Consider the following 11,019-nt stretch of genomic DNA (forward strand, 5'->3'; position numbering starts at 1 on the left):
GGTTACCGTGCTGAATTTGATTCATATTTATTAATATACTGAAAGGAGTTTAGTAATCTGTTTTAAGATGGTTTCTCAAATAAGCAGTAATTAACTCTTATTTGAACAGGCCAACTCTATTTCTCCCATTCTTTTTTATCCAATTAGTTTGTCATTTTTAAGCTCTGCTGGTTGTTGCCTTGCCTGAGAGATAAAACATATTTATGGTAGTTACGATGATTCACTAGTGAAGTGGGACTGAATAGTAGAACTTTGGATCTTGCAGAAGTTTCTTGTCCATCAGGCAGTGTAGTGACACTAATAGTAGAAATAACTGTTAGGATTAGCAATTTGAACCATTGTTTCATTCTTTTTCTTTCCTTTTCATTCTCTGTTCAGAGAGAATCCCCATGAAAAGCAACAATAATAATACAACAGGGGCTGTTGTCCGGTAATGGTACATCATAGTTATGAATATCTGTGGCTTACAACAATATGGTGACTGACCCTAGTCAAAATTACTAAGAGATGTCATCAGCATATAAGTCTACACCTGTAATGTCACTCAACATCCAGAATTCTTTTTTGAAAGTGTAGTGAATACAAGAACTGCTGAAAGAATGCAATTTGGCCCCGAGTAACCAAAATGAGTCAACCATAAAAAGTGAAGGTTGCAGCAAAGATAAATTTACATGGTTGTTACACAGGCAACTTTGTTATTGCATGAAATGGTGTATTGTGGCTATGCCCAGTTATTTAGCTATTTTAAAGCTCATGCTTACTTTTAATACAGTGAAATGTATTATTCAGAGTTATATTAATTAGATATTTTACAGAAAAATCTCATAGTATTTTATTTAGAAAGATGTTTTCTTCATTAAGTTTTGAAGTACATCGTGACTGGAGGAGATGTATTTTCACTATCTCATACAAGAGCGCATTTAGCTTGTATTAATATGGCAGATATGTCAATTCTTTCTGTTGGTTGTTTTAAAAGTGTATTAAAATGCATGGATACCTGTCTAAAATTTTTCCAATAGCAGTCATTTCAAAATATTGAGTAAATTGAAGTCTTAGCCTCTTTTCTATGAATTGGAAAACATTGAAGTATTTAATAAACCTGAAACTAAGAGCATACACTATGCAAGTTGTTTTGATTATGATGAGAAGCACTTAATAAGTTAGTCAAATCTTACCTTGCCTCATGATCAGGATAATTTTAAAACAATATTTGAGTCTTGATTATGGGAGTATTTGGTGTGTAAAAAGAGGTAATTTCATTTTGATGAATGTGCATTAAATGAAGTGCAACTTTTAACATGTATTTTTGTTTTGAACACGAACATTTTCAGCTTTATAATTTTACCATAGAACCTCTTCTGCTCAGATTTGAATGATTACTACTTAATCCAAAATTGACATTAATGTGCATTAATCTCAGGGTGATAAAATTTGGAAAAATTGGTTACCCCAGATTAAAAGAGAACCAAGTTTGTTTCCTTTAAAATGCTCACATCTTGCAATTCATTTTCAAGAGTTTCTGTTCTTCAAAAGTGCAAATTTATGCCATGTCCTCTATTCCATAAGCTATTTGAAAGAAGCTTCTAAGATTTTTTTTTGAATAGTCAGTTAATCCTGAGGCTAATTGGAGCAAGATTAGATTCAATATTGAGTTTTCTCAGTGTCCATAACAACCTTTAAAGCTATGATTTGTAACTCATGTGATATTTCCATTTTTTTTCCTATATACTTTGACAAAAGAACATTTTGCCAAGGTTATATTTGAATTTATAAAAGATAAAAGCATTATATGTTGTGTTATGTCTTGCAGCAGATTTTTGAAATCCCTTCAGGTACATGTTTATGATGTCATCACGATATCATGGCATGTGACCTAATGATTTAAAGCCCTCAGGCTCTATCTTACCGAGTTCAGTCCTCTTGCAAGCATGACAAATTTTGCTTGAGCCCAGACATTCAAGTGCTTAAGGCTGCAGTGTACATATGTAAATACCAAATGCTGTAATAATTGAATTCTTCAGTACTCTGTGATTCATATCTCATAATTATGCAATGGGAGCTAACCTGAATATCACAACATGACAGCCAGAGATCTTCAGTATATCTCACCAACTCTCATCTGTATACATTTCTTGCGTGATGGATCAAGAGATAACCTGCAATAAGTCTTCTTATTGATTGTTTTTATGCATATTTAAGAGTCGTGCAGAACTGGAAAGAACAGTTTTCTTCCTATCAGCTCATTGCTTATTCTGTGAACTCCAAAGAATTTAAATTAAGTAATTCAAGGAATATCTTATGTATGTAAATGGAATATATAATAAGGCCTGGCCAAAAATCAACATATCTGTTAAACAGCTGAATTCCAGAGGAAAATGTCAATGCCCAAGAGACAGTTCTAGTTCTCTGATCTCTATTGTTAATTCTGCAATATTTATTTACACAACATTGAGGTTTCAAGTTATCGCAGTTTCTGTTATTGATATTTTAAAGTATCTGGAACATAGGTCAGTTTAATATCTGAGTAAAAAGAATTAGTACAAATTATAATTGAATAACTTTTCAAAGAATATCTATTGTCACTATAAAGTGCATTAATTCTACATCTGTGGATCAGTGAGCATGGAAGAGCCACTGCTTTGCATCGGGTGGATAAGGAGTAATGAAAGGGTTGGGAAGAGGGGCACATCCTGGTATGGGGGCATCAGGAAAACCTTTTGTGTATTTGCCATCAAAAGGTACCCGTTCATTACATTAGTTGATGACATCTCCGATATACCATGAGCCTCAAATCTTTAAAAATTTGGCCCATGCCTTGAACATTGTGAAGGATTAGGGCATGCCTTTTTCCATATTTGAGCCTTTTCAGATTAGGAGTGAAATCTGCAGGAAGGCTTTTTTAGAAGGCTCCCAAGAAATTTCTATTTCATAAAGATCAAGGCTATCATCTGTACAACTAACGTTCACAAAAATTTCCTTCAAGGATTTCCTGCCCAGTTTATATTAGTGATAATGGGAACTGCAGATGCTGGAGAATCCAAGACAACAAAGTGTGAAGCTGGATGAACACAGCAGGCTGAGCTTTTGTGCTCCTGATATGCTGCTTGGCCTGCTGTGTTCATCCACTTTGTTATCTCAGTTTATATTAGTGTTAGTTTATTTCCCTTCAGCCTTGGAGCAATGGCCTCAGCCTAAGTCACTCTAACTAATGTGAGAAAATCAACTGAAATATTGGGGGTCAAAGAGTGAAAACACAGAAATTGGAAGCTTGGATCTCACTCTATTGGCACTAACCTTTTAAATGAAATAGGGGATGCTTTTTTGGAATTTATTTGAATTCCTGCCTTCGATCTGCCACCCACGTCAGTACATGAGCTCTGTGGGGAATTCTTCCCAACAAGAAAGAAGGAGTAGACAATATTTTTTCCCACTGGCTGAAAGGACAGTAATATTACAGTAATCAAAGAGCAAACCACCTACATATCATAAATTTAGGAAATCTGTTGCACTTCATGGACTGTGTTTATTGATGTTTTTTGGTTTGTTAATATATACTTTTAAAAGATGTGTGTATGATTCAGACACTGACCAATTTACTCTCCATCTAGACTATGTGCATGCATGCTCCAATATAGCTATTGTAATGCATTTCTGTTAAAATATGTTCTGCTAGCACATACTACATTCATCCAAGGATATCAATTTGACATGGTAACATATCGCCTTTTTTCTATCTTAGCCTATGCTGTTGATCCCAGTGTTGTGACTTATCTCTGAGCATTAACTATTACATTATGCACCTATTGGGGATGATTTATATGTGCGTCTCTTAGGCAGTGCATTGTATGAATGATGTACCACAACACGCTCTGGTAACTAATTGATGTTATCTGAGGATCTTTTGAAGCAAAACTCTTAAAAATCAAAAGAAAAAACAGAGACTTGTTTTGTGTTTATGTTGCATATTTGGAGACACAATCAATCCATTGAGCCCCATAACATGCTTAGTTATTTAACTTTTTACAAAGGTAAAATTGCTGCCATTCAATTTGTAAAAAGACTCAACATTATTTTCCTTTGTCATTTTGCAATAATATTTGTGTGTCACTTTGCTGTGATCTTCTCTTTGTTGCCTCGATGGTCTCTCTCTTGCCTCAGTGGGGCAGTACAGTTCCAGTTTGTCTCTGCCCCATGCCATTGCTGTGAGACAAGGCAATATTTTAATTCAAAATGTATTCAGTTCAAGGTATTTTTCAATAAAATAAGCAAAGAATAACATTATTTTATACAAATTTAAGATTAGATATGTTATTATGTACAGATTACAACTAAAAGGCAAGGGCTGCCAGCATGATATAATTGGATGGGGTTTAAGTATGCAGAGTCTGACACTTTTTGCATTAAATTGGAAACTGTTTGGTATTTATTTCTCACTAAGTTGCAGAAAAGATGGAGCTTAGGTCAAGGGGTTATGGTGTATCTGTATTTAGCTGTCTTGACCTCCAGATTTGAACAAGTGGCTGGATAGCCATTGTATTTAAACCATTTTTCACTCTCTGCTACAAAAGTCATAGCAATGAGTCATAAGGTTAACCAAAGGCAAGAGGAATCTCTCCAAAATCTAGACAAAATATCTTCCCTTTTGTACAAGATTAGACCATAGCTTTCAAAAAGCCTTTCCTCCGATGCTCTTTGAGTTCAGTTTTATGAGGGCTCCTTGATGCAACTCCAGGTCCAGTCTTCTCTCATTCAGGAAAGCCACTGTCATCAGCATCACATCTAGGATTCAGTTTGTGTGTCCATAAATGTGTAATTACCTGAGAGGTGGTAATATTCATCACTCTATTGAAACAGCTCATTCCATGGGCATAGCTGTTTCTGAAGTGCAGGAATTCACCAATGTGTTTGAGATGATACTATAGTCATGAATCTCTACATTTCTAAGGAATTCAACCTTTTTTTAATGAAGAGCTGAAAAGAGCCATTCCTTCAGTGCTTCCGACTCAAGATAGTCATGAACGCTCCTTCTGTTTTGTCTCTTATACTCATGTGCTGGTTCCACCAGCACTACAAATGTCAATATTCATGAAACCACCTCCTCCTGTTAGTCAGTTAATTATCCACCATTACTTACAACTAGATGTAACAAACCTTTGACCTGATACGTTTGCTGTGGGGCTGATTAACTTTGACTATCACATTCTGCATCCAGTGTTGAGCATGTATTGGTAGTGTTTTCACTGGGTCTGCATTTCATTCTCTGATATTGTGATGTAAGATGTGTCATAAATTTTAATATCATTTAACTTAGAATTTAAATTTTGAAATGGTGGTATGTGGGTTTAGGTCTGGGCATGAGAGAGTTTAGCAATTAGTTCATCAGTATTTCTGAAGCCATTTTTAAAAAAATCCAGCATACATGATAGAGAAAGCAAAAGAGTTTTCATGGAACAATAAGGGAAATTTGTTAGTATTGTTAGAGTTTTGTAATTCGACAGTGATAAAATTGAAAGGCGCTAAGTAGGGTTTGGTTGAGAAGAATTTTAGGAGAGTGGAACATAAAAAAAAAAGTTTCTCCTTGAGATTAGCGTTGGTTGTAAAATGTTAGGAAATGGATTACTTCATTGTAAGGGTCTTAATTGAAATCTTCAGATCAGAAGTGTATGGTTAGAACCTTGAAGGGGTTACTTAGAGCTAAAAACAATCGTAGTTCAGTTATGTGACTAATAAAGAAAAAGATTCTCAAACTCTCAAGACCAGGATTGAAAAAAATGTTAAGTAATTGGAATAAGTGTGATAGAGAAGGGATGTCTTTCTGACATTTGAATGCTAAAAAGTGATAATATTGGGGCGAGTGAAATTGCATTTTATCATGTGTTTGAAAATCATTCAAGTTGTAATATATGTAAATAGTTTGCTATATTTTATTTTAACATCTTTCAATTAAGCTCTGCTTTGTTTTAAAAAGAAATCAAATCTGCAACATTGCTTTCTTGCGTTTGACTGAAAAGCCACCTTGCTAAATTAGAAACAAAAATCTACCAAGCCAGGTATCTGGTATCTATTTTATCAAGTTCTGACATCAGCTGGGATCACACCACTATAGCTGGTGCTATTTCAGATCTGAATGCTCAAAACTGCTCATCAAAATAGGATTGGTCACTTGGCTTCACAAGAGGGACTTACGCTTTATTAGGACACAAAGTTACAAACTATGCTCAAGTCAATAACCAGCAGTCCATTTTTGAGCTGTTACAAAAACAAAGTTGCTGGAAAAGCTCAGCAGGTCTGGCAGCATCTGTGGAGGAGGAGACAGAGTTAACATTTCGGCTCTGGTGATCCTTCCTCAGAACAGAGGAAGGGTCACCGGACTGGAAACCTTAACTCTGTTTTCTCCTCCACAGATGCTGCCAGACCTGCTGAGCTTTTCTAGCAACTTTGTTTTCATTCCTGATTTACAGCATCTGCAGTTCTTTTGGTTTTTATTTGAGCTGTTACATGCGTTTTGAGTCTATCCTATTTAAAATGACAATAGGGCAAAAAATTGTGATTGAATGCCCTCAGTGTGAAGATGGGGCTTGTTTTCCTGAGGGCTGTTCAGTAATCATGGATAAATGCATGCATCATTTTGAGAGGTTAGGTATAACTAGACAATTCTCTTGTTCAGTATTTCACTAACTGCTGCAAGATCTGTCTGCTTGCTATCTGTTTTAAGCTTTATTAGCTGAGGTATTAATGAGCCATTTTTGATGGTGGACAAATAAGTCTTTCACCCAAAACACATTCTGTGACCTGACAAATAACCTGTGCTTCATTTCAAGTGAAATTTACCCTGGAGCAACACTGACTCGCGATCTGTGGGAGATGGTAGATGGCAACCAGCAGGTTTTTTTTAGAGATAACAAAGTGTGGAGCTGGATGAACACAGCAGGCCAAGCAGCATCTTAGGAGCACAAAAGCTGACGTTTTGGGCCTAGACCAGATACTCATTTCAACTATTTTCTGAAGAAGGATCCCAACCTGAAACGTCAACTTTCCTGCCTCTCTGATGCTGCCTGGCCTGCTTTATTCCTCCAGCTACACATTTATGTTATCTCCAACTCCAGCGTCTGCAGGTCTTACTATCTCCACCTGAACTATTTGTTGTTTCCAGTACTGAACTGTATTTTCAATATCCAGGGTTATCGTTATTAAAACAACACATGTTTTGATGGCATGCGGAGATGTATTTAATGATTTTGCATCCCTAGGGTGAAGAGTTATATTCTTTCCATAGGATTAAAAGGCATTGGAGCAGAAGTAGATCATTCAGCCTATCAAGACTTATCTGCCATTCAATGAGATCATGGCTGATATATTATTCCTCAATTCCACTCTCCTGTCTTTTTTCCCATAACCCATTTCTCATTTTTCAACTTATTTCTGGTTACGTAAAATAAACAAATCTTGGTATTAAAACTGAAGTTGTCATCTCGGGACCAGCAAAAAGAAAATTCAGATATTCTGGGGAAAATCCTGAAGTTAGACTTTGGCCTGTAGTCCTAATAAAGGCTCCTTTGTGTTCATCACTGAATGTTTTCCACTCTCTCTCTGTTTTATCTTTGCTGGGTTCAAATCCAGGTCAGAAAACTAGGAGCAGTTTTACTCCAGCGATGCGCTTCATTTTACAAATGCTATCCACCATAACCTTTCAAACCCTGTGTCATTTTGTCAAATATTTCAGGTCATTCAAATTAATCTTTAATGCCAGAAATATATTTCCAGCTGTTAAGATTCTGCAGCATTCTAAAAGGCTGTGTCAGCACTGTGCTGGTGATGTACTGCAGTGGTGTCAACATGTTAGATAGCATTCAGAATTCAACTCACTACCAGAAAAGTAGTAGATAATATCATGGGAATAGAAATCTGAGAGTTTGTTCATTTCTCCTTAAATGCTTATAAAACAATCATTTTTTAAATATTGATGTATTAAAATTGAGAATAAATGATTTAACCCTTTAAGCCTGCTCCACCATTCAAGAAAGTTATGGCTTATCTTCCACATCAAATTCAACTTCCCATACCATCTCCAAATGCTTTAATTTTGTAATTTCCTTTGTACCCAAAAATCTATCAACTGCTGTCTTGAAAGTATGATGATATAGGTGCATCTACTGCTCGCTAGAGTAGAGAATTCCAAAAGTTTATAACCTGTTGACTGAGGGAATTTATTGTCATCACATTCCTAAAAATGCACATTCTTTTCTGAGACTCTGATACTGTTCTTGATTCTTGAGTAAAGAGATACTTTTGTCGTCATCTACCCTGTTAAGAGACATGCAATAAATTTTGGCCCAGTCAACAACACCCACATTCCATGTGATCCCAAACAATTTAAGAATGTGAATCTTTAATTTTGAAGTATGAGTGAATTAAAAAAGGCCCCTTGAAAATAGTTATAGTTGACCTACCTTGCCTCTCATTCTTCTAAACTCAAAAAAAAAGTAGGCCAATGGTCTGCTGAACCCTTCCCATAGTATAAACACCACAATCCAAGAATGAGTTAGAGAACATTTCTGGAACTTTTTTTGGGGAAAGGGATAGATGTTGGAAAATGTACTGTCTGCTATGGTTCAGTTGGACGTGCTCTTGCCTCTCATGTTCTGGCTTTAAATTTCATTGCATGGAGGGACAAGGCCATGTGGCATTCCTTTCTCAGCATTTTAATTGCTCCAGTATTGGTGACAGTACCATCAAATGCTGAACTCTGAAAATCCCTCCTTAAATGTCTCCATCTTGATGACAATCCTTCTTTGAGGTGCTCCCGAGAAACAAACGAATGGTTCAGTCAAACTATTGATCATTTGCCCTATTAGAACCTTGGGAGATTTACAGGCATCATCAGATTCATCATGTTTCTGTTTCACACATGAAGATATTTATCACACTAGTGGTACAATGTAAATACAAGTAAATGTTGCTACAAATTAGACTGAATCCATGAGAACAGTTATATACTAACCAAGTCTTTTGGAACTTCACATGAAAGACAAATGTTTTCAAATATTTTCTTTTAACTAATGAGTACGGTGAAAAATAAGAAATGGCCTGCATTTAGTCACTTCATTTCATTTGTCTGGATTTGTGTATCAGCCAACTTTTAAAACACAGAATGCATGCTGCAAATGATAGAGGGAATAGAATTGTGGAATTGTACAATATAACTCTACCTGTTCAGGGCGAAGCCAGAGGAAACTCTGGTGGAGATCCATAATGATCCTGACATGCAAATCAGTCGTCTGACCTTGGTGTAGGGGTGAAAGGCTAAATCAAACCATCTAGTAGCTGGTCCCCTCCACAGTTTCCCTCAGGATAGCTGGTGCTCGTCCGCCACACAGTTTTACCCGGTAAAGCAAATGATTAGAGGTTGTGGGGCTGAAACAATCTCAACCTATTCTCAAACTTTGAACAGGTAGGAAGCCCAATACATTTTCCAACATCTATCCCTTTCCCCAAAAAAAGTTCCAGAAATGTTCTCTAACTCATTCTTGGATTGTGGTGTTTATACTATGGGAAGGGTCCACTGGCTTGGAGCGGGTGTGGAATGAGAGTGCCTAGTGGGCCACTTTTGGGAAGCAGGACTGGCGCTGCGGGATGAACCAATTGTGTCTGGCTCCTGAAACGGCTAGTCTCACTCTCCATCCCCATGTCGCCAGCACTCTAGTTTCCTCACTTTCAAGTATATATCCAGCTCTCTTTTCAAACTTCCTATGGAATCCACCTTCACCACTCTCCCAAACATCAATTTCAAATTCTAACAGCTGAATAAAGACATTCCTCATCATCTCACTGTGAGCTCCCTTGCTGAGAATCCTGAAATTGTGATTAACAGTTACTAACATTACCAACTAGTGAAAACAGAATATCCTTCTTTACCCTGTCAAAATAGTTCATAATTTTTCCCACCTCATTAATTTCTTAATTTTAAACCTCTTAATTTTCTCTGTTCCAAGGAGAATAAGCCCAATTTGTCTCACTATTTCTTGTATCTAAAATCCTTCATTGCGGATATGATTCTTGTAAATTCCCTCTGAATTCAATCCGGGCCTTCAATATCCTTCCTTAAAAATGATACCCAGAATGAAACATAATATTCCAGGTGTGGTCTGACCAATGACTTGTAATGGTGTTGCACCACTTTCTTGCTTTTATACTCTATGGCCCTATTTATGCACCCAAGGATACTATAAGCCTTCTTAATAACAGTTTCAATTTGCCTGTCTACCTTCAGAGAATTATACACATGAACCTCGTGGTCTGTCTGCTTCTATACTCCCCTCAAAGTTCTACCATTGATTCGATATTATACCTCTTCAAGCAAATTCCATTACCTCACATTTCTCTCATCTGCCAGGTGTCTGCCCATTTTGCCAACTTGTTAAAATATTTCTAAAGTCACTCAGTGTTATCCTCATAATTCATTTTCCTTTCGAGCCTAGTATCATCTGTAATTATAGAGATTTTACCCTCAACAACCATCTCCAAATTATATACATTAATCAGAAAAAGCAAACGTCCCAACACCAATCCAAGCTCATCCCCAATTTGAGAAATGCTCATCTGAAAATACCCTCTAATTCGACTATTGATCCAATTTCTAATCTATGTTGCCAAGGACCCATCGATCCCAAACATGTCTAACTTGTTAATCAACCTGCCATGTGGCACCATATCTAATGCTTTCCTGAACATCCAAATATACAACATCCACAGCACCACCCTCAGTCACTGCCTATCTTGTCAAAGAACTCAATTAAATTTGTCAGATATGACCTGCCCTTGACAAAACCATGTTGACTGTGGAGCAGAGGTTGAGAGCATTAAGTTCCTAGGTGTGACTATTACGGAGGGGGAAATGGTTGAACTCCTTTGATAATTACCAAGATGCAAACCCCAATCTGCTATGCTGGGATGAGAGGCTCCCTTCTAATAATTACTCCTGAAACACTCAAAAGACTACCTTTCCCACATAAGCTGTCA

The sequence above is a fragment of the Stegostoma tigrinum genome, chromosome 6 (genome assembly GCF_030684315.1).
Source record: "Stegostoma tigrinum isolate sSteTig4 chromosome 6, sSteTig4.hap1, whole genome shotgun sequence".
NCBI lineage: Eukaryota > Metazoa > Chordata > Chondrichthyes > Orectolobiformes > Stegostomatidae > Stegostoma > Stegostoma tigrinum.